At 45.1% G+C, this 9,796-nt stretch overlaps 1 pseudogene; it reads left to right on the top strand.

Moving 5' to 3' along the window:
• The first annotated feature begins 558 nt into the window (after positions 1–558).
• LOC149299255 (uncharacterized protein KIAA0513-like) lies at positions 559–8,953 on the top strand (annotated as a pseudogene).
• Positions 8,954–9,796: the final 843 nt, after the last annotated feature.

The following is a 9,796-nucleotide window of genomic DNA, read 5'->3' as shown; positions in this document are numbered from 1 at the left end:
GGCTTTTACCCCGACGACACGGGAAGGAAAACACGTGAGACTACTTGATATGTTTAACCCCACCCTTCCTGGAAAGCGTTGTATATTATACATGTTTCCAAGGGTTTATAGAAAGCCCTCTCTAACAGCATATTAGTCAGAATAAAACAAATGCCAAGGGAGTATAACAATAACGCGTTCAGTTAGACAAACCAGGATGACTGTTATGAAAGAGGTTGCAGTAGACAAGGTGGGAAGTGATGAGTGTATGTGTGTGTGTGTAAATATACATGTGTGTATATTTAATTCTGTCTGTTTGGGGTGTGTGGGATGGCCAGTGACGTTGTGCAGTGTTGGTGCGTCTGTTGACGTTAAATGTGTCTTTTATGAATGGCGTTTACACCGGTCATCGCTCGTTGATTGAATTATTTTGGGACTCCTCTCTTTCAGATACCCTTAGCTGCCTCCGATACAACATGTGACCCAACTCACAGACGATCACAAACATCAACACACTTTTACAACCAACAAAACCACAATCTGCTTCTCCTTGTTACTGGCTATATTCGTGGGAGCGCCATGGAGAACCCAGACGTGCCGGTGGGGAACCTGATAGACCTTGATGCGGAACCGGTTGTGGTGGTACCCGAGCATCCCATCCCGCTGCACACGGATGGTCTTTTAGATTTGGATATCAAGCCCCCAGAGTGTGAAGCAGTGGAGGAAGAGGTGGAGAGCGACGCAACGGAGTCAGCAGACAGCGAGAATGACACGGCGGGGTCACCCAAACGCCACTTCTGGAACCATTCCCAAAGGTCTTCTTCCGAATCCTTCTCCTCCAATCAGAGCACAGAGTCTGCGCGGGACGAACTGATGTCAGAACAGAGAGAGTTCATGAGGAAATATGTAGAGAAGATCTTCATAGGAGGGTGAGCTGGGGTGGGTGCATGTAAGGTGCAGGGGCTAATACCCCTGATTTGGATGTGTCTCTTTAACCCCTTGCAGGACATCTTTGGCTTGGTGGGTTTAAGTAATTATTAATATTATTCTCCTCCTTCACCATGAAGAGTCAACCCTGCTCCCTATCTAAGGGTAGATCAGCCACCTTAACCTACCCTCCTGTGGGACTTACGGAGCTTGTCTTGAAGTCCTAAAGTTACCAGCAATTAAAATACAAAGTCTCTAGAATTAAATTGTGATTCCAGATCCCAACAGCTTCGCAATTATGAATTGTAACCGTCAGCATGAACTGCAAATATTTACTTACATTTTGGTTATAATCCGTATCTAAAAGAGGTCCGAAGACCCCTGGGGTCACCATGGGGCCCGTAACATGGCACTAGGGGTGCAGCCCGACCCGTGATCCATGATAATTGCCGCCCCTACTAACAGGGCTTGGGGTAGACCGGGGGGTTATTAAACGTCCCCCCAAGGTGTCAAATCCATCCTTGTGTGCCAGAGGCTTTTGTAAAATTTCAACAATTACTGACCGGTCACCTCTGCGTTAAGCAAAAGTTAATGAAACGGCCAAAAAAACTGCGGAACCTACATTTATTTGACTATATTTACCTGGAGAAGGCCTTTAATTTAATTTGAACGTACAGGTCTGGAACACTCGCTAGGGAAAGGAGCTTAATTATGTACCGCGTGACATGACAGAAAGATATTTGGCCCAAGGCACAGCACTCGCTCCGTAGGCTGGCTCCGTGCCCTCCTCCTGCCAAACTGCCCCATAGCCTAAGAGCGGCTCCGTCTTCTGTACTCGATGCACAAATGCTGCCGAGCTTGCACTCTTGGTTTCATGTACATATGTGGAATAGCTGGGGGGAGAGGAACCGTCTTTCGGTATATAGCAGAGCAAAGACACGGAACACCATATTCTCTTCTTCTTTTAGTAGCGAGCAGATCAGTTGGGATGCGGTAGATTAAATTATAGACACCCCTTTCCAGTTTTTAACATCTCGGATATGAGACAAGGGCAAGGGCCGGTCCTCTTGTTGGTTGAGTTACCATCAAAAAAAAGAGGACCGACGTCCGTCAGTGGCCTTCACTGTTCTGGGGTTCCTTAAACTATGGAAATTAAACCCAAGAAGCCCCTTTCTTATACCATTTTCAGCCAGCAACAAAAAACTAGACATTATACTATATTTGCTCATTTTATTGGGAGTGGGGAATAAAATACCCTGAAAATTACTTGAAATTTTATTCCAAATAGAGGGGTGGATGAAGGACTTACTGTCTAATACATTAGGATCTGTAGCTATTTAATATTGTGGGAATATATTGCCCCAAGATGCTTAGCTCAGAAGATCAGAATGGGGTTCACAAGCTGGGGTTCACAAGCTGGGGTCCACCACAGGGCCCTTAGGACCTTCCATGGAGACGTTCATGATGGTAGAAAGATAAAAACGTGTCTTGACCCCCCCCCCCCAAAAAAATGTGTATTCAAGAAACAGATTGTGATCCAGTTTAAGAGGAATTTACATTGTTTTTAAAAAGTTAACGGTTGTTTGTTTTGCTTTTCGTCGCTAGGTTTCTTTTTTTTCCTTTTTTTTTTCTTAAAGCCCAATGTTGCCTCCGTTCATCCGAAGCTAACTACTTCAAACGAAGCAGAATAACGCTCCGGAGGGGCCGATATCAGCAGCATGAGCCGCAGCCAGACGCTGGAACGGTATCGGCCAGAAATTGGGGGATCCACGTCCTTCCCTAAACTCATTCTCTGGCCGTTCTGTTAGCCCCTGAATTATTAATAAAAAAAAATAAAAAAATGCAAATCTGGAAATTTAGGACATCGACAAATTCTTTATCTGCTACAAACCGGTTTCTGTTAAAGTCTAAACGATGCAGAGAGAATTCACGATGAGACCGGGATCGGATGGTTTTCGGTCTCGGAGTGGTGGGATTCCAAAGCCTGATGACAAGGGGTCATGTTACAAAAAAATGGATACATTTTAAGATTGAGATCTTAAATTAGAAATTCCAGCTTGAATTTGGTTGTCGCTTATAGGGATGGCTTTCAAGGAATGGTAAATAAATGTTATTAAAGGCATTACTGGCTCTGATTCACCACGGTTGATATATAATCTGGTTTTCTGTGATCTGCCTCATCTCTCCAGTTAGTTACAGAAAAAAAAACATTTCCCATCGATATCCAGGGGGTCAGATCTGTTCCGGTTACTTATTGTATATAACCGTGCATAAAAATATACCCGTCTCCTACTTCCAAAGACCATCCAGGACCAACCTTCTGGCCGCAGCTAAAGTTTGGTCAAAGAAGTCCTCTGTTCTATTTGAGCCCATGAAAGACTTCATTACCTGCCTCAAGGAGGGGGTCGAGTTCGTATTAAGAGATGCAGAAACTCTCTATAACCTGGAGCTGTCTGTAGAGAAAATTAATGATATAGAAAGTGGCCTACAGCTCCATGAATGAAGGCTACTTTCCTGAAATATAACTAACAGCCTTATTTGTGACGTTTAGGGGCTTGCCGGTTTGAGTAGTGTTGTTAAATAGGTAAAATTCTTGTTTTTGGTTTTCACCCTCAGGGAAGACATTGACCAAGAAGAGAAAGCAAGGTTCGGGGAGCTTTGCAGCACGGAAAACGGGAAGGGAAGGGAATGGTTTGCCCGATTTGTCAGCGCTCAGGTGAGGCCATTCTAAGAAACGTCGTCTTTTGTAGAACGCTCGCTAGGTTCAGTTGTTTGAGTGACGGAGAGTTGGGTAATGCAATGGGATACATCCAGCGGAGCCCAAATAGTAACCGTATAATTAGTGGGATGCTGTTCCCCTACATGCAATTTGTGACTTTGTTAGTCTTCTGGTATTTTAAGAATAAGCCTTGGTGTTAAGAATAACCCGCAATGGGATATCTCTTCTGATTGTGGGCATAAATGTGTTACATACTGACTTTCTCTTTATTTTTTCCTCTTCTACTCAGCGCTGCAACTCCAAATGTGTCTCCGAGCAGACGTTCTACCGACTCGTCCAGTCCTTCGCTGTGGTTCTGTTTGAGTACGTTCCCGGTTTATTTTCGGGGTAGGAATTTACTATCGTTATGTCAGTTGGCAGCTTCTTCCTGAACGTCACTTTCTTCCCGTCGTTAGGTGCTACCAGATGGATGATTTTGGGCCGGCCAAGAATCTGATGACCATGTGCTTCACGTATTACTACACCGGTCAGTTTCTGTTTCGTTGGTTTGACAATATGCACAATATACGTGGGAATTAGGAATTGAAAACCGTGTACAACCAATGAGAGATGGAATCTGTAGCTTATTCATCTAAAACTAATTTGGAGCACATTGTATTGGCCTGTGGGTGGACAGGTCTGCTGTCTGCTGGTCCCCCACCAAAAAAAACAACCTCGTCCATGTTGTCTCATCACAGGTAAACCTCATGTAGCTCCCACCGACTCCAGAGAAAAGCCAGTCAGCACCGGGAGTATTGACGCTTACCTGAAGTCTGCCAATAGCTGGCTGGCGGAGAAAAAGGACAACGTTGGCCGCCTCCTGAGGAACTCTTCCACCGCAACCGAGAACTTTTTTGGTGGCCTGGAGACCAAATTGAAGAATCCTCTGTCCAGGAAGAATGAGTGAGTTTTATTTTGAAACAAAAGTTCATGCAAAACTAGAGACACCAGTATTGTTTCCAGTTTGTGATGACTTTTATTTACCAACGTATTCACTGGCGAGAGGAGAAGATGCGCAAACGTCAGTCCCAGAGGTCTAAAGGGAGGTTCTTCAGATGTTACGTTGGTTATGTTGGTCATTGGAGTGTACCAAGCTTATAATTGGAGTTGGAATCAAACCATTAATCCTAAAGACCGTTAAATGTTCCATTTTGGTCTCTGACGTGTACCCGGGTGATGTGTCCTCTGCTGATTGATGATTCTGACGTCTTTCCCTCTTTTTTTTTTTTCTTCTCCAAAAGTGAGGAGCAGGCAAAGGAGAAACCATCTGACAACAGTGAGTGCTTCTGTTTTAGATTGCCTTGCTTCTTTTTTCTTTGTTTTTTTTTATTGATTCTGTGTGCTTAGTCACTATTTCTTTTCCCGTTTTATTCCCAGTTGCAGCGCAAAGCCCAGACGAGAAGAAGGGGGAGAAGGTTTACCTGTACACGCACCTGAAGCAGCAGCCCATTTGGTAAGCTTTAGTATGGTTTTATCTCTGAGAAGTCTTACTTGTGTGAGCGGAGAGCCGTCCTCCTGCAATCCTCCTCCATGCAGACAATGCCTAGGATAAAGTGATTGCCAACCCGTGCCGTATTTTACTGTGTACCTCCACTTGGTATAGGTTGGCGATATCCGCACTCGCGTTCTAGAGACCGCTTGTTGAATTGTCTTTCTTCGTGTTCCAGGCACGCTCTTCGGTTCTGGAATGCAGCGTTTTTTGATGCTGTCCACTGTGAAAGGAGAAAGCGATCTCCCACCACCAGGTGAGAACATGCCTCGGTATCCTATCTGAACCTTGTAGAGACAATCAAAGCCATTTCACCTTTTGCCCAAAGACCCTTTTTTCCCTTTACGTACGCATGAAGAGGGTCGCTCGGACGCTGGAAACACCAAAGACCTAATTTAGATTAATTAGAGCCTTATTTTCCCTTGTTACGTTATACCTACACCTTACTTTGTGTCACCTGCAATGTCAAGGGTGTCCAACCTGCGGCCCTCCAGCTGCTGCAGGACTACATCTCCCATCCTCCTCTGCCAGCCCCTTAGCTGAAAGAGCATTATGGGAGATGTAGTCCTGCAGCAGCTGGAGGGCCGCAGGTTGGACACCCCTGTGGTTCGAATAACTCCATTCTCTTCTAAGATGTATACAGTGAAATGGTTACCGCACTAAACATTGCCGCGGTGTATCTCACAACGCATTAAACCCTTCCAAAACCTTCGCTATATCCTCAGCGACTCTTTAAGTCTCAATTACTTTTGTGATCCGTAACAGGTTCCCCCGAAGACATAATAACCATTAAATGGGTTTAGCCTGAAGGAAATGATCCGTGATGGAATTACGGAATTTTATTTGATTCTTGATTGCTGATGCTTCACAGAGCGCCAGAGCCTCCTCCTAAAAAAAAAAAATAGAGCAAAACAAAATTAAAAAATACAGAATAAATGACCAATTTGTGCGTTGAATTCCCCTCCTCCTCGGCTAATTAACAAAGGTGACCTTTTACCAGCGCCGCGAGATGGATAACGAGACTTAAATGAGTTCTATAAAGCAGGATTCATAAACATGTTGACATTCTCCCGCTAATTGCGGATGTCACCGTCCTGCGAGATTGTTTCTTTCAGCTGCTCGATGCCAGGCGTTTATTACCCGAAATCTCGCCGAGTTAAAAAAACCTCTGTGTAGGAAAATGTACGTGCAGAACGGAAGCCTCCGACGGCCAACATAGAAGGAGCCTATTCCAGGCTCGATGTCCCTTGGTGGGGATTGTAAACGTTCTCGAGTTTTCTGAAGCCCCATCTAGTGTGTCACGCGTTGAGTGGCTAGTGGAAATGTTAGGTGCCCCTAGGCAAAAAGAAAATAAGCCTGTCCTCTGGTCCCTCCATAGGGTTCTTCTGGCTTCTCTCCGTACCGTTAATGCTTTCTTCTTCTTCTTTATCAGATGTATCTTCTCCTTCTCAAAACTATCTAGGCGTTTATACGTTGAACTCTTGCTTCCGAAAGGCTTGTTGATCCAAAACCTGACCGCTCACATGGTTAAGCGGATCTTCGAGTGTCGAGAGTGGGCTTAAGCAGCATTATTTTGTCGAGTGCCGTTAGGAACCGGCGGTGTGATCGCGGGCCGGGCTTTAGAGACCCGTCGTGTCTTCACCTGCCAAGACAGCACCGTCTTGCAGAGTCCTCCAGAGCTTGGTGGACCTTCAGAGGTCCCTCAATTCAGAGACGACGCATAATGTCATTTGTGCTTAAGGGCGGCAAAATGATCCTGCTTAAGATGCCGGGACACGGGTCGGGGGGCTGCTGCCGGTTAGCGGATGCTTTCATGTTTGCTAACAATTTTGGTTTATTTCTTGTGACTTCTGGCGTGACCTCTAACCTTTGCTAACCTTGTTTCTGCTGCCGCACCAGAGGGAATGCTGGGGAGGAAGAGGAAGAGAGGTTGGTTGACCTATTTTAATGTCGTGTCGCCCGTCTTATACTCTGTGCTCTGTAATAAACACACCATTGGGTCCCATGAGAAATGCAACACCTGAGAATTTCCAATACACAGAGAACATGACATTGTCGGCGCTGTGTAGGTTAGAAGGAAAAAGTGCATGTTGTGTTATTTCTGTACGCAGGTCACTCTCTGTCTCCATGGGTGTTGTATGAAGTAGAAGGGTTATATAGAATGTTGAGTATCATACTGATAACTATGTATTCATGTGACGTAGACAATGTTCGCCAGCGTGCCGTGTCATCCAGTCAAATGTCACGCTGGCGACCCGTTTGCCGCACCGCGGTTACTGTTCTCCGGGCTGGCAGCTGAAAGGTTAACCTCGCCCGACAGCTGCAACAAGCCCGGAACATCCGCTTCTCCCCACGCGTTTTGCTGAAAAGATAAATGCCGCTTTCAGGCCCGACCGCCTCCTCCCAGCCGCCCCCCCCAACGTCCCCAAACCCCGAATCACCAGTGACATGAAGAAGTGAGCGTGACACGGCCCCGATCTGCAGCTGCACCGCCAACGAGGAGGGCGACGCCAACGACAAAGGAGAAACCGTCAGCAACCGATAATCACGGCTTCTTACCAGCTGCGGCTCAGCGATTACCGAACAATAGAGCCGGGAGAGCGCAGTCCTACTTTTATTATAACGCCAAACCGGCGCCCAATACAGCTTATAGAAACTCATACACGTTTAATACAACGATGGTAGATCCATAAAACATTATATATATATATATATACGGTGTATATATATAAAAAAACGCCACTCCACATAGCAGCGGCTTTCGTGTTTGAGTCCAACGAGCGCTTGCAGCGCTAGAAGCAGCCGACGCGTTTCGCCTCCAAAGCTTCTTGTAACGTCCCGGGGTTTGCGGTAATTCTAGAACCCAGAGCCGTTTCCGCTACAAGCCGCTTCTCCTTTGTATCCCCGCAGAGATAAATGGCATCACATGACGCAAGAGGAACGCGACGACAGCCTTCAGTTCAACGAGAACATCACCTTCGGACAGCTCGGGTAATGGTCCGTCGAGCAACAAGGGGGCGTTCGTCAATGTAAAGCTGTGTGATCGTGTAAAGCTGAACACACGCGTGTGCTTGTATGTTTTGGATAAATCTTTATTATAACGTAAGATAGCGATAGCTAGATTTAGAAACTGCCCGTTGGCATTAACCCTTAGCTGTCTGTCTGAAATACAGACAGGAAAAAAAAAAGGAGGAGAATGTTTATTTAGGCAACGAAGAATTAAGCGTGTAGAGCGTTTCCGTGTTACATATGTGTATATTTTGGCTTCATGCTTTGTCTGTGTTAGTCGCCGTGGCTGCCCTCTCTCCCGCTATCCGAGTTGAGAATGTCTCTTTCTGTCTCCGTAGCACGTTCACGCACAATATGGTGGCGTTTGGGCTGAGTAAGAAGTTGTGTTACGACTTTCTGAAGAAGCAGGCCGTCATCGGCAGCCTGGACGACGGTAAGAGGAGGATTCCTCGTCATATTAGCTTGTAGAGCCCCCAACGCGGTCCACAGCTTCGCCACATGGTCTCAAAATGCGTTGGTTGAGGACTTTTAGTTATGTTTTATTTTTTATGAACAGGGACTCATAATATTAAATGTATATTTTTTGTTAACTACAAAAACCTTAAAACTCATCATGCTTTGGTGAAACGCGTCAGAATCGTGTATAATGGGAATATTTTTTTTTTTAAATACATTTTCTTGGCTCCATGACAATCGAGGAGGCGATTTTTTAACTTTTGTTTTTCTTCTTTCTTTCCACAGAGAAGTTTAAGGAGCTCACAGACCACATCGATCGAATGGCTGTCGAATAGACGGAAGACGGGTCTCCGTTATTTGAGTATTAGAGGAAGAATAAAAAAAAAAAAGGTTAAACCGCGTGATGTCACAGAATCACTCGGACGCCTTAACAGAGCTGCCATGATGCGCGAGAGGGACCCGGAGAAATTACCTGTACAGTATATATTTTCCACAAGATAGATAAGGGTTTTTTTTGGGGGGGGGTCTATATACGAAAAGCAGAGTATTTAATATATATTTAAGTGTTATTTGTGGACTTTTGTCGGGAGGAAAAAAAACCCCAGCAGTGTTTGTTGAGCAGACGAAATGAATCTCTTTATTTTTTTATAGTGCGTCGGGTTTGATGCGTGTTAACTCTTTCCTCGCCACAGACGTCGTGCGGTACCATTAGCTTCAGACTAGACGGGAAAGACCCCTTTGTATTTTTGTGAAGCTATACGTGATATTATTCTTATTGGTAGATATTATAGGCGATAAGCATTCTGGTGATTTATCAGACTACAGAAGTGATATATATATATATATATATTTGTTTATAGAGCATAATATATATATATATAAAAAAAAAAAGACTTCTTCCTCTGGAACTAATAATTGCAACGTCGTATCACGTGGTGTAATGTTCCTGACATTATCGTGTACTCTTGGTGTACTATAGTTGCTCCGTGCTGTCTGTAAGTCCAGTGAACTAATTGAAGTGGGTCTGCCCCTTTATAATTAATATCCTATATGAGGACGGAGCAGATATATTAACCCTTTTGCTGCCTTCCCGTCTGCGGCTGAAATAATGCGAGGTGAGTAGTAATAGTGGAGAAGGCAAGGATAGCCTGTGCGGGTGTTACGGGGCTCCGACTCCC

This window comes from Sceloporus occidentalis, unplaced genomic scaffold (assembly GCF_023333645.1).
Source record: "Sceloporus occidentalis isolate IW3139 unplaced genomic scaffold, rSceOcc1.0.p SCAF_29, whole genome shotgun sequence".
In the NCBI taxonomy this organism is placed as follows: Eukaryota; Metazoa; Chordata; class Lepidosauria; order Squamata; family Phrynosomatidae; genus Sceloporus; species Sceloporus occidentalis.
Note: the sequence above shows the minus strand (reverse complement) of the source record. Positions and strands in the feature narration are given on the sequence as shown.